The sequence below is a fragment of the Pongo pygmaeus genome, chromosome 14 (assembly GCF_028885625.2).
Source record: "Pongo pygmaeus isolate AG05252 chromosome 14, NHGRI_mPonPyg2-v2.0_pri, whole genome shotgun sequence".
Taxonomy (NCBI): Eukaryota; Metazoa; Chordata; class Mammalia; order Primates; family Hominidae; genus Pongo; species Pongo pygmaeus.
The window spans coordinates 69,852,755-69,864,473 of record NC_072387.2 but is presented as its reverse complement, the minus strand read 5'-3'; the positions used below and the strand labels follow the sequence as shown (position 1 = coordinate 69,864,473).

The following is an 11,719-nucleotide window of genomic DNA, read 5'->3' as shown; positions in this document are numbered from 1 at the left end:
TCCTGAGTTCAAGCGATTCTCCTGCCTCAGGCTGCTGAGTAGCTGGAATTACAGGCGCCCACCGCCATGCCTGGCTAATTTTTATATTTTTAGTAGAGACGGGGTTTCACCACGTTGGTCAGGCTGGTCTCGAACTCCTGACCTTAGGTAATCCACCCACCTGGGCCTCCCAAAGTGCTGGAATTACAGGCTTAAGCCACCGCACCCAGCCCAAAATTAACCTTTCTGAGAGAGAGAGAGAGAGGGAGGAAGAAAGAGAGATGTAGTTTACATTGACAACAAGATAAGTATTAACAGAAAAAAAATTATCATGCATTTCAGGGAGATCAGAAGTTCAGCTTCTGATATTAATGTATTAATGAGGTTATTCTATCTTTGCCTTTATCAAAATTGTTTTGCTGGAAAACTAAATGGGGAAAATGTATAAACCCTTGGAAAATGAAGCATTTAGTTCTTAAAACTCAATTCTTTTTTAATAATACGTCAGTAACCTCAGCCAGTAAGTTGAGGAATTTTTGTATTTACTTTTCCATACAATCCCTTTTTAATCCTTCTCTTGGAGAAATTTAATACTGTCAGAGGTGATGTGCTTCAAAGGCTAAAAGGATCTCTTCAGGCGGCAGAAGGTATTTTAAAAGGCAAGCTCTTAACTGGACTGTCTTTCCTAAACTAGGGATTCTTTTTCTCCTTTTAAAAACAAAAAAGTTAATAAATTATTGACCAATATTATTAAGATATAAAAATATATATAATAGAAATATTTTTAAAGAGAGAGAAACACTCTCTTAGAAATATACTTTATTGCAATAAAAGGTTAAAAGCTGTTAACAATTCATCAGGCAATGTAGAAATAGAGCTATAATGCCCTTAATTTGAACCATGTTTTGATTTCTTGCCCAAATTCAAGTGGATCTTTTCAAGCTTCGCAAGGACTCTTCCTTCCTCAGGAAGGAGCCTATTGGCTAATCTACTATATTTTTAGTAACTTTTTTTTTTCACTGCTCTTTCTATCAGTACTAACTTTCATTTATTTCTACTAAATAAGATTGAGAAGAGTTCTTTCCACTATAGACCCAAATAAATATTTTGACAAAAGTTATGTGAAAATGAATGGAAACCTGCAAAGTTCTAATTTTAGTCAACAGATTTAAGCAGTTATCATTATGCCTTTATCTATTTCTTGAGAACTATAGTTAGAAGAGTTACACACCAATAATTTGTTCCTGGGTTATAGACCAGCAATGAAAGCTTCCATGAACATTGATTTGCTCTAACCTAAAGGTAATGACATTTATTTTGCTTATCAGCAGAACCTTGAACTCTACTTCATGATTCTTCACTTGAAAATAGTAACCCACTTGTTCTACTTTGTGGATTCTCATCTTAACTCTATCTGAAATAGTTCTTTTCTGTATTGAATCTCAGACTCACCATTAAAATCACGTTTGGAGACATTTTGGTCATTCAGTGTCCTAGCTCATTTTCTATTGCTGTAAGTGAATACCACAGACTGGATAATTTATTAATATAAGGAATAGAGGTTTATTTAGCTCACTGTTCTAGAGGCTGAGAAGTCCAAGAGCATGGGACCAGCATCTGGTGAGAGCCTTACCTGATCTTAATTATCTCTTAAAGGCCTCATCTCCAATCAACATATGAATTTTAGGATTCGATTTCTAACACATGAAATTTGGAGGACACATTCAAACCATAGCACTCAGTATTCCAGAAAAGGCAAAAAGGTTTCAGCCATATTCTTATATAAACTGGTATTCAGATTGAGGTCACCTTTATGGGAGATTATTCCTTGTAAGTGAGCAAGCAATATGCAATGAATTTAAGAGGTATATTTAAAAAAACAGCTCTGGAAATGATTAACTTTACTGCTTTCAATCAGGTGTGTCAATCAGTATGACAGAAAATTGAATTGGTAGCCAATTCTTAAGAATTGGATGAAAGGCGCAGACAAAACCTGGAGAATCTGAGAACAGCAAGTTGGTATAGGAAAACCTCCCCAAAAATGAGAACCAATTAGTAACTCAGAACAGTTTCCGGAAAAAAAAAGGAAATAATCAGAGTACTTGGTTATATTTAAGAGTGAAAACCCAATGCAGAAACCTAAACTTTTGAGTATGCCAATATAAGTTGTATTAGCAAAATGTTTGGCTGCAAAGCACATATATTCCAACTAATAGAGGCTTAAACAAATAAGAGTTTCTTTTCCTCATACAAAAAGTCTAGAGACAGGCAGTTGCTGGAAATACTTTATCTGTTCATGGAAACTACTCTGCTCACTGCAGCCTCCGCCTCCTGAGTTCAAGCAATTCTCCTGCCTCAGCCTCTCAAGTAGCTGGAATTATAGGTGCATGTAACCACACCCAGCTTATAGCATATGCATATATATATATAATTTTTTTTTTCTAGTAGAGATCCCCATCTCTACTAAACATCTTCACCATGTTGGCCAGGCTGGTCTTGAACTCCTGATGATTCATTTCCCTCCCAATGAAACTACTCCTAACCTATTGTGTTATCATTCTGTTCTGCCATCTTATATTGGCTCCCATTCACACGGGTGTTACCCAATGGTTGCAAGATGGCACTACATCTCCAGACAACATGTCTGTGTTCAAAGTCAGATTAGTGGTATGGGTGGTTGTATCAGCTCATATGTCCCTTTGGAATGTAAAAACTTAGCCAAGAAATCCAGGAGAAATCAATTTACATATCAATGGACAGAACTGTCATATAGCCACTTCTTAGCTATAAGATAATCTAGAAATTCAGTACATTCTGATTTGCTATGTGTGTTTCTTTTTTTCTTTTTGATTTAGTTTTTAAGAAGTGACTATATGGGTCTCTGTTACATAAATTAGCTAATACATGATTGATAAATAAGACTCCCACACATTAATAATGGGAGACTTTAACACCCCACTGTCAACATTAGACAGATCAATGAAACAGAAAATCAACAAGGATACCCAGGAATTGAACTCAGCTCTGCACCAAGCAGACCTAATAGACATCTACAGAACTCTCCACCCCAAATCAACAGAATATACATTTTTTTCAGCACCACACCACACCTATTCCAAAATTGACCATATCCTTGGAAGTAAAGCTCTCCTCAATAAATGTAAAAGAACAGAAATTGTAACAAACTGTCTCTCAGATCACAGTGCAATCAAGCTAGAACTCAGGATTAAGAATCTCACTCAAAACCGCTCAACTACATGGAAACTGAACAACCTGCTCCTGAATGACTACTGGGTACATAATGAAATGAAGGCAGAAATAAAGATGTTCTTTGAAACCAACGAGAACCAAGACACAACATACCAGAATCTCTGGGATGCATTCAAAGCAGTGTGTAGAGGGAAATTTATAGCACTAAATGCCCACAAGAGAAAGCAGGAAAGATCCAAAATTGACACCCTAACATCACAATTAAAAGAACTAGAAAAGCAAGAGCAAACACATTCAAAAGCTAGCAGAAGGCAAGAAATAACTAAAATCAGAGCAGAACTGAAGGAAATAGAGACACAAAAAACCCTTCAAAAAATAAATGAATCCAGGAGCTGGTTTTTTGAAAGGATCAACAAAATTGATAGACCGCTAGCAAGATTAATAAAGAAAAAAAGAGAGAAGAATCAAATAGATGCAATAAAAAATGATAAAGGAGATATCACCACCGATCCCACAGAAATACAAACTACCATCAGAGAATATTACAAACACCTCTATGCAAATAAACTAGAAAATCTAGAAGAAATGGATAAATTCCTCAACACATACACCCTCCCAAGACTAAACCAAGAAGAAGTTCAATCTCTGAATAGACCAATAACAGGAGCTGAAATTATGGCAATAATCAATAGCTTACCAACCAAAAAAAGTCCAGGACCAGATGGGTTCACAGCCGAATTCTACCAGAGGTACAAGGAGGAGCTGGTACCATTCCTTCTGAAACTATTCCAATCAATAGAAAAAGAGGGAATCCTCCCTAACTCATTTTATGAGGCCAGCATCATCCTGATACCAAAGCCTGGCAGAGACACAACCAAAAAAGAGAATTTTAGACCAATATCCTTGATGAACATTGATGCAAAAATCCTCAATAAAATACTGGCAAACAGAATCCAGCAGCACATCAAAAAGCTTATCCACCATGATCAAGTGGGCTTCATCCCTGGGATGCAAGGCTGGTTCAATATACGCAAATCAATAAATGTAATCCAGCATATAAACAGAACCAAAGACAAAAACCACATGATTATCTCAATAGATGCAGAAAAGGCCTTTGACAAAATTCAACAACCCTTCATGCTAAAAACTCTCAATAAATTAGGAATTGATGGGACGTATCTCAAAATAATAAGAGCTATTTATGACAAACCCACAGCCAATATCATACTGAGTGGGCAAAAACTGAAAGCATTCCCTTTGAAAACTGGCACAAGACAGGGATGCCCTCTCTCGCCACTTCTATTCAACATAGTGTTGGAAGTTCTGGCCAGGGCAATTAGGCAGGAGAAGGAAATCAAGGGTATTCAATTAGGAAAAGAGGAAGTCAAATTGTCCCTGTTTGCAGATGACATGATAGTATATCTAGAAAACCCCATTGTCTCAGCCCAAAATCTCCTTAAGCTGATAAGCAACTTCAGCAAAGTCTCAGGATACAAAATCAATGTGCAAAAATCACAAGCATTCTTATACATCAATAACAGACAAACAGAGAGCCAAATCATGAGTGAACTCCCATTCACAATTGCTTCAAAGAGAATAAAATACCTAGGAATCCAACTTACAAGGATGTGAAAGACCTCTTCAAGGAGAACTACAAACCACTGCTCAAGGAAATAAAAGAGGATACAAACAAATGGAAGAACATTCCATGCTCATGGGTAGGAAGAATCAATATCATGAAAATGGCCATACTGCCCAAGGTAATTTACAGATTCAATGCCATCCCCATCAAGCTACCAATGACTTTCTTCACAGAATTGGAAAAAACTACTTTAAAGTTCATATGGAACCAAAAAAGAGCCCGCATCGCCAAGTCAATCCTAAGCCAAAAGAACAAAGCTGGAGGCATCACGCTACCTGACTTCAAACTATACTACAAGGCTACAGTAACCAAAACAGCATGGTACTGGTACCAAAACAGAGATATAGATCAATGGAACAGAACAGAGCCATCAGAAATAATGCCACATATCTACAACCATCTGATCTTTGACAAACCTGACAAAAACAAGAAATGGGGAAAGGATTCCCTATTTAATAAATGGTGCTGGGAAAACTGGCTAGCCATATGTAGAAAGCTGAAACTGGATCCCTTCCTTACACCTTATACAAAAATTAATTCAAGATGGATTAAAGACTTAAATGTTAGACCTAAAACCATAAAAACCCTAGAAGAAAACCTAGGCAATACCATTCAGGACATAGGCATGGGCAAGGACTTCATGTCTAAAACACCAAAAGCAATGGCAACAAAAGCCAAAATTGACAAATGGGATCTAATTAAACTAAAGAGCTTCTGCACAGCAAAGGAAACTACCATCAGAGTGAACAGGCAACCTACAAAATGGGAGAAAATTTTCGCAACCTACTCATCTGACAAAGGGCTAATATCCAGAATCTACAATGAACTCCAACAAATTTACAAGAAAAAAACAAACAACCCCATCAAAAAGTGGGCGAAGGACATGAACAGACACTTCTCAAAAGAAGACATTTATGCAGCCAAAAGACACATGAAAAAATGCTCACCATCACTGGCCATCAGAGAAATGCAAATCAAAACCACAATGAGATACCATCTCACACCAGTTAGAATGGCGATCATTAAAAAGTCAGGAAACAACAGGTGCTGGAGAGGATGTGGAGAAATAGGAACACTTTTACACTGTTGGTGGGACTGTAAACTAGTTCAACCCTTGTGGAAGTCAGTGTGGCGATTCCTCAGGGATCTAGAACTAGAAATTCCATTCGACCCAGCCATCCCATTACTGGGTATATACCCAAAGGACTATAAATCATGCTGCTATAAAGACACATGCACACGTATGTTTATTGCCGCATTATTCACAATAGCAAAGACTTGGAACCAACCCAAATGTCCAACAATGATAGACTGGATTAAGAAAATGTGGCACATCTACACCATGGAATACTATGCAGCCATAAGAAATGATGAGTTCATGTCCTTTGTAGGGACATGGATGAAATTGGAAATCATCATTCTCAGTAAACTATCGCAAGAACAAAAAACCAAACACCGCATATTCTCACTCATAGGTGGGAATTGAACAATGAGAACACATGGACACAGGAAGGGGAACATCACACTTCAGGGACTGTTGTGGGTTGGGGGGAGGGGGGAGGGATAACATTGGGAGATATACCTAATGCTAGATGACGAGTTGGTGGGTGCAGTGCACCAGCATGGCACATGTATACATATGTAACTTACTGCACATTGGGCACATGTACCATAAAACCTAAAGTATAATAATAATAATAATAATAATAATTACAATAAAAGAAAAAAAAAAAAAAAAGAAGTGACTATATGGGTCTCTGTTACATAAATTAGCTAATACATGATTGATAAATAAGGCAAAAATGCCATTATAAAACAATTAATATGTTATTTCCTGTGTAACTCTCATATGCAAAAGGACCCAGAATATAAGAAGTAAATTCATGTTATATTAATTTTAAAATGTACATTTTTTCACATTTTAACGTTTTTGAAACCAATGGAGTTTATAATTGTTGTGGGCCAGATGTAAGTCATTATAAATTGCCATTGCCTGTGCATGCATATGCAAACTTGGTCATAGCAGTATTCATCGTCATGAATTCAAATGAATTATGCACTGTTTGGTACTGCATGCCAAGCAATGCACCTGAAGGCAAGAGAAAGTGAAAAATTCCTCAAAGTCAATGAAAGAAATTTCACGACAAGAGGCTGACTGATATATCTATTAATCATGTAAAACTATCATTAAGACAGAAAATATCAGTTTGTCAGAAATTTAATGCTGATTTTGAACAGAAGCTGTTTAATATTCAGTGATGCATGATTCCGTAAGGTTAAATGAAGCTATAAATTAGTCAAATATAAAAACAGCAGCTTCAAAATTCATAAGTTAGTAACTTGGAAGAAAAGTTCAAAATGCTTTTAAGAAATGCTATAATGCTCTTAATGGCATAGGTTATAATATCATGTGCAAAAGTATGGATGACTTTGCTGAGTTGAAAAGTAATATGAAAGAGTTAGACTCCAAATGTAAAGAAGTTTTAAAAATATTTAACCAATTCTCTTTATATGTAATTGTTAGTTTTAGGTATACACAAGAGTGATTTTTTTTTAATACCATGAGCAAATTGGTCTAAAAAAACACTTTCAATGAGTATACGACATAATTATAGCTTTGAAAATAAAACACTGTGTCATTGTTTAATTAGCATGTATCACTCTTTCTTATTAGCTGATAAATTGAGTGTTTTGTCCTACAATCAAGGCATCTTAATGAATTTGATATAATCAGCAAGAAAGGCAGGGGGAAGTCTTCACATTAGCTACTGTACTGGAATCAAGAACCCTCTCTGAATATTTTTTAAAAAGATAAAAGTGAGGTCTTCATGAGTTGATCCCTCTCCAGAGACACTCACCAAGCCTTGAATGACTCATGTTTGGCTCCACTACCCTCCCTCCTTGGTTTTGAAAATGGCAGCCCCACTAACCCAGAACTCTATTTTCATCTCCATTGACTCAGTACCTACTATTTTTGTTTTAGTTGATGTTTTGCCATTATTTCCTGTTTTGTCTTTTGTTTTTGGGGGTGTTTTGGGGGTAAATTTTAATATACCCAGTGGTAGCCTCTGTTTGCATCTCACATTCAAATATGCAATTGATCACTAATCATCAGGGAAATACAAATCAAAACCACAATAAGATATCATCTCACCCCAATTAGAATAGCTCTAATCAGAAGAACAAAAATAACAAATGATGGTGAGGATGTGGAGAATGGGAAACATTCAGGCACAGCTGATAGGAATGTAAAGTAGTATAGCCATTATGGAAAACAGCATGGAGTTTCCTCAGAACACTAAAAATAGAACTACCAGATGATCCGGCAATGGACTGTATAGTATATAGCCAATACTAGCTTTTCTTTGTAGTTTCTTGACCTTTATGGATTTGGATATATTTGACTTCCTTTTATGGTATATATATATATATTTTTTGGATTGTGTAAGGCTGGTCTCTCCTGGCTTTCTGCTAACATCACTGACTACACCTTTTCTGTCTCCTTGGCTGAGTCTCAATTCACTTCTAATTGACTTCTAAATGTCAGTGCCCTATTCACAATCACAAAGATATGGAATCAAGCTAAGTGTTCAAGTGTCCATCAATGGATGATTGAATAAACAAAATGTGGCATGTTTATATACCATGAAATACTACTTGGCAATAAAAAAGAATGAACTCGTGTCTTTTGCAGCTACTTGGATGGAACTAGGAGCTATTACCCTAGGTGAAATAACTCAGAAAGTTAAATATGCATATTTTCACTAATAAGTGGGAGCTAAATAGTGTAAACACACAGACATCAAGTATGGAATAACAGACATCAGAGACTTAGGAGGGTGGGTGGATGGGAGGGGGATGAGTAATGAGAAATTACCTAAAGAGTGCAATGTACATACACATTTGAGTGACAAATACACTGAAAGCCCAGGCTTCACCACCATGCAATAGATACATGTAACACAACTGCACTTGTCCTCAAATTTGTACAAATGAGGAAAAAAGAAATCTATATATTTATATATAAATAAAGACCAGTCAGGCAACCTGATTGGAAACCTTTGGTTTCAAGAAAATAAATGAATGAATGAATGAATGAATGTTGGTTCCCGATACTCTTTCCTAGACCCATTATTTCTGTTTTCTTTTTTAGTCTCATGGTTTGGAACTCCATCTTGATCCTAATGAGTCTCACATTTTTCTCTCCTATAATTCCATACTTATTTTATTCTAAATTAGATATGTAATAGGCATGTCTCAGAAGCAAAATCTTGATTTCTTACCATCTGTGTCCACCAAGCTTATTTCCCCCTCAACTTTTCCATTTGAGTAATTAATGCCAAAAGTCTCCCAAGTGTTCAAGCAAGATGTCCAGAAATTATCTTTGTTCATCTCTTGACTCTATCCTTCCCAAAGTGTATGTATTCTCACATATGCACGGACATACACACACACAAACACACACACACACACACACGCCATGTAATACATGGACAAATGTTATCAATTCAGCCTCAAACGCATATCCACAGCCTATATATATACTCCACATTTCCCATAAACATCATTGTTCAGGCTGTTATTACCTATAGGGCGAACCATTAAAAGACCTCCCAGCTGGTTTCTATGTTTCCCTGCTTACTTTCCTATAATCCACCCACCAAAGAAGCAGAGTTATTTTTAAAATAAAATAACATAATTCAAATTAATATCATTATTCTATTTAAAACACTCTAAGACATTCCCATTGCACCTGAATAAAATCCCAATTTCTTAATCTGGTTGGTAAGCCCTATACAACCCTGCTCCCTGCCTACCAGTCTGTCTCATCTTGCTCATGCTTCTCTCTCACCCACTGTGCTCCATCTTCTTGCTGTTTCTTGGACACGGCCAGTTTATTCCTGTTTTAGTGCCTTGCACTAGCTGCTCCCTGTGCCTGGAATGACTTGATTCAAGGTCTTTGTGTGGCTGGTTCCAACTCTTCTTTTAGATCTTGATTTATGTCACCTATTCTGAGAAGGGTGATAACCTAATTCAGCCATGAGGTCACTTTATCAGATTGATTAATCATAATTCTGTGAAAAAACATTTAACACCTACTTTTTTATTATATGCTTGTTTGCCTCTTCTAGAATGTAAGCATTTGAGAACAAAGATATCGCCCATCTTTGTTCACTGTTTTATCCCCAGAATCTAGAAAAGTGCCTCTCACAAGATACGAACTTAATAAATGAATTTTTAAACATGTATCCCCAAAACAAAATATAGAAAACATTAAGATTATTCCCTAAAGTAGCTCAGAGAAACAAAACACAGTGACATTGGAGGTGGCCTTCCTTAATAAAATACCCTGCTTACTTCCTTTTCCATCTGGCAGTAGTTGTTTTGGGGACGGGACTCAACAGGCCCAGTGAGAAGGCACAGCAGCTTTTGCTTAGTCCATTCTGTTAATTCCAGAATGATTTGAAGGCTTAGAGAAGAAATCACAAAACCAAAACATATGACCTCTGACACAATCATCTTGTAGTAACCATATTTCTGAACAAAAACTGCCACAGGCAATTTAAGAGAAGACCCTGAACTAAGAGGTGGGCTCACTCCTCATCAGGAAATATCAAGAAGTGCCCCTTGCCTTCTCCTTCAATTCTTTTAAATCAGATAAGTAAGAACATTTAAGCTATCTTTGTGCAATCAGTTGAAAATGGCTTAGCCAGGGAAATTATTTTTTTTTCCCCTTTCTGAAATCCTTTTGGTTTTGCTCTGATTTCACTTTTTCTCTCATTCTCTGATGACACTGTTCGATGACTGATTTTATTTCTCTAAAAGGTTAAAGCTAGTGCTTGGACAGGGCAATTTGGGGGCATGAGGAGCATCTAGACCAGATACCAGGTGACTTCCGCCCTGAGTTGGCTAGGCAGTGAAAGTGCCATGACACCAGGTTTGACCCTAATGCACAGAGCAGCAGGTGGGGCTTAGAGGACCTCTCTAAACTGCCTTTGCCCAAAATGCCCAGGGTGAACTGGCCACTTGCAGTGCGGGGCGGTGGGAAGAGGAGAGGCCTGACCACTGTGACCATTAAAGGTTTGCATTTCCCTTCCTTTGAAATGGAAGTTTCAAGAAAACGTAGAAGTGAATAAAGGTTAAGAGTCAACTTAAAATATTGATTGTACAAACTTTTATTCTACATTTTAGATCCAATCAAGTAAATTAGGACTAAGCAAAAGCTGCTGTGCATTCTCACTGGGCCTGTTGAGTCCCGTCCCCAAAACAACTACTGCCAGATGGAAAAGGAAGTAAGCAGAGTATTTTATTAAGGAAGGCCACTGTGTTTGGGTGAGGAAGAATGCCTTAAGGTTTTTCAACAGAAGGAATAATAGAGCTATTATGACAATTACAATTATGCTCCGATGATTTTGAGTCCAGAAAATCTTTGATTAAACTGAATCTTCTCCGCTGGCAGCAGGAATCTAAAGAATCGTTCATACATGAAGGTATAACCAATTCTTTACTCACAGAACTTAAGAACTAAAATTATTGACTGCTCTGGGAAGTCCATTATGCATCTTGTTAAAATTCTGCCCTTGTTAAAATTCTCCCCTCTGTTAGCCTGTTTTTGCATTGCTATAATGAAATACCTTATAACATAAGTTATAAAGAAAAGTGGTTTATTTGGCTCGTGGTTCTATAGGCCGTACAGGAAGCATGGCCCTGGCATCTGCTCCTGGTGGGGGCCTCAGGAAGCTTCCAATCATGGAAGAATGTGAAGGGGGAGCAGGCCTGTCACTCAGTGAGAGTGGGAGCAAGACAGAGGGAGCAAGGGCCGGGGAGGGGCCACAGTGTTTTGAACAACCAGATCTCACATGAACTCAGAGCAAGAACCCACTCATT

At 37.2% G+C, this 11,719-nt stretch overlaps 1 long non-coding RNA gene across 1 annotated transcript in view; it reads right to left on the bottom strand.

Annotated features, from left to right (window-relative positions):
* Nucleotides 1-9,343: 9,343 nt before the first annotated feature.
* Nucleotides 9,344-11,719, bottom strand: part of LOC129011288 (uncharacterized) — a 29,245-nt gene continuing 26,869 nt past the window's right edge. Inside the window, exon 3 of the long non-coding RNA XR_008493307.1 lies at nucleotides 9,344-9,906. This is a non-coding gene — a long non-coding RNA (uncharacterized LOC129011288). The remainder of the gene's footprint in view (nucleotides 9,907-11,719) is intronic.